Source organism: Vanessa cardui, chromosome 17, assembly GCF_905220365.1.
Source record: "Vanessa cardui chromosome 17, ilVanCard2.1, whole genome shotgun sequence".
Classification (NCBI taxonomy): Eukaryota; Metazoa; Arthropoda; class Insecta; order Lepidoptera; family Nymphalidae; genus Vanessa; species Vanessa cardui.
In genome coordinates, this window is record NC_061139.1 from 5,032,948 (window position 1) to 5,036,581 (window position 3,634).

Genomic DNA, 3,634 nt, shown 5'->3' on the forward strand with positions numbered 1-3,634 from the left:
GAGACTAAATCACTAACTCGTCACTCTTGTATCTTTGTTCACGAACCGAAAGCCTGATTAAATAAAATAAAACAGCTCATTATACAACACAAAGGGAAGAAATGTTACAGGAAATGTCACTTGTGAACATCATGTCGAATGCAGTGTCGACCGTTTAAACTAACGTTTAACGTTGGAAATGTTCTTGACGAGTCACGGTATCGAATAAAAACGGAAATTAAAAATAAAGATTTCCGGTCACCATAAATACATATACATATTATGTATGTACTTTGTAGGTGAGTGCTGTTGCTAAGTCGGATCCCATGACCACACTTATTTTCACCAATAGGTGTTCTTAGGGTCATGGTCAAAACAATAAAAAGTTCAGCAATGTGAATACGCAATTGTTACTAGAGCAATCTCTCAACTTTATTATACGTATAGACGTATGCCTACGTATGTATTCAAAATTATATAAAAGAATACACCAAGATGTACTTATTACTCTGTCTGTCTTATAAATATACTTTTTTAACTAAATTAAAACTCACACTCTCCAATTTAATAATTTTATGTCTGCTATCTATAAAAACCTACTCACACAGACGTAAAGTATCAATTTAGATATTGACTGGCGGTGTTTTCATTTAAAATTTATAATTTAATTGATTTAGTTCGAAATATTCCGTTGTCTATGGGTGATCGGAGAAACGGTGTCTGTAAGTCACCTGCCCGTAAATTGCTAAAGCGATTACATAGATTATAAAGGACGTAGAGGTCGTATACTTTGGTTTCGATACATGATATATATGTCGCAGGCAACTTAAAATGCCTTAATAAACTATCCAATTACATGCCTAGCCCCTTTACTAAACGGTGCTATTCAACTCGGCCTCATTTTTTTGGTAATAAAGCCCGATTCTAATCTCCAATTCTGTTTGGTCTTTTTGATCTGTCCCCTAACCAAAAATGCTCCTTTCCTGAAATATTCTATTTAAAGTAAGACCGACGAGACCATATCGAATCAAGAGTCATATTCTTGTAATCAAGGAACTAACTTCTCTCACATACTTTCTTTCTCCTATATGCGTGAGGCGGAATTCTAAGTCCAACACTTTTTTTGCTGTGTCGGCGTTGATACGCGAGTACCAGGAGCACTTATGATGCCAAAACCTATTAAAAAAATCTGTCTCAATAATCATATACATTTATTTATATATTTAGTTAATTCGGTCTACAAAGACGCGCCCCACTGTTTTTGCGCAGTCTCAAACTCAATCTCGTCTCCAGTCAATCCAGTCTCGAGTCAACCTTGCTTCGGTGTAGACGGCTAGGTCAGTTGAGGTAGCCGCATGAATCATCGAGGTTGCACTTTTTGATAGTATCGCTCAATATTTATATGTATGTTTTTTACAAATAATATTTTTAAATAGCCTAGACAAACGCAATATATTTCTCATATATATATTTACAAAATCGTCTTTTATTGCCGGTACAAAGCTATATTTTAACATTTACGTATGTTCTGCATACTTCTGCTGGACTTTCTTAAGGATTTAAATTGTGAGCTAAAATACTTGTAGATATCTGAAAATAATACTACAACATTTTGCACTCATAATAAAAAATATCTGCACGGTGATATGTGATATGTTTTGTGTTTTAATTTAGTAGGCGTGTGTCACACACACAGCTATTCAATACGTAGCATTAGAACCACACGTCATCACATACTTGAATAGTTATAGCAAGTGGGGCGCGTCGTCGCGGATTTAACCGTCTATAATTCGCCGGGAAAATGAACATCGTACTTAAGTTTATTTTCAAAGTTCCAATAATAATTTAGCCGTCATGAATCTATTACGAATAAGTATATATAGATCATTCAATACAATTTTTATTTTATTTTTTTATTTTATGGTATAGCTCGACGGACGAGCATATGGGCCACCTGATGGTAAGTGGTCACCATCACCCATAGACAATGACGCTGTTAGAAATATTAACTATTACTTACATCGTCAATGTGCCACCAACCTTGGGAACTAATAAGTTATGTCCCTTGTGCCTGTAGTTACACTGGCTTACTCACCCTTCAGACCGGAACACAACAAAACTGAGTACTGTTATTTGGCGGTACAATAACTGATGAGTGGGTGGTACCTACCCAGACGGGCTTGTACAAAGCCCTACCACCAAGAATACTTTTTTTTTCTTTAATATATGTAGGCCGACTGGCAAACAACTGTTGATACGCCAATACGCCACCAACCTTGGGATTACGATGTTATGCCCTCGTTTTTTTACTTACTGCCTCACTCACCCCTCAAACTGGAACACGACAATACTAAGGATTGCTGTTTACCTGTAGAATATCTGACACACACGTCCTTGCACAAAGACTACCAAATAAACGTCAATATTATTTATTTTATTTGTTCTCTCTATGACTAATGTTATAGGGAGTAACCATAGCCTATGATACGGTGTTGTTAATTGGTTCTGTATTATTGTTTGTATCACATTGTTAATTGATGAATAATTTGTAAAAGTGTAGTTAATATTATTTTATATGGCTTAGCATTTAAAACTGGCAACACTATTTCTTATTTTAAAAATGATTGGAGCTGTCATTCGAAAACAATTGGATGATTGCGGGGCATTTTAACAAAAGAAATATGTGCTCCTTCTTAATTGTTTTTGTGTAAAAATTTAAGGCAATCCATTGAATCTAAAACTGATTTGAATAATTTGGCGCACACAAATGAACAGGTAAATTATTAAAGAGGATAGGAAACACGAATAAAATGATACAATTAATCAGTCATAATATTTATTTTCAGTTTATAAGTAATTTTCGTAATATCTGTCTATTGGAATGACGATTGCGTAACAAAACTAAAATTTCTGAATTTGGCACTTATAAAAATCGAATAAAATAACGTTTGCGAGATTCTGTTCTTATCAAATAAATGCTTTTTCGATACAAACATCGACTGGACGAATCTTTACATAACAAATTATTTACAATAATAAAAATATTCTTTGCAAATTACTTCATACAAATGTTATTTATGACAATATTGTGTAATGTGTTTTTACGTGTAACAAGAGCTGTATAGATAATAAATTTATTATTTAAGTTTTCTTATAAAATCGTTTGTGATGAGATAAACATGCCAATTCGTCTAGTTTACAATAAATTATATGTATAATAATCTCTTAAAATATTAATTGATATGATAGAAATGTCACATAATATCATTATTAAATAAATATTAAAATTTTGAATTAAAATAAAATCACCAACTCGAAATAATAAATCTTCAACATAAATACGTCATTAAGAAGACAACCGTTTAAAATTGTCCATAAGTTTAAAAAATAAACAGCTTTAAGAGTAAAGCATCACTGAGGTTACAATAACAAATAAAATCATAAGATAATCTTCATAACGTACGACTCAAGAATATTATATATTAAAATCACCTGTTAAAATTTCTAACCTATAAAATTGATGTTTTTATTTTATATAGAAGGGTATTATACCGTTTTAGTACTTAATTTAATTTTCCTGTAAAAAAACGATCATTTAAAAATGACTTTAATACATTGGAATAATTAAGGTTATTCAATAATGAACTCAGCTTTA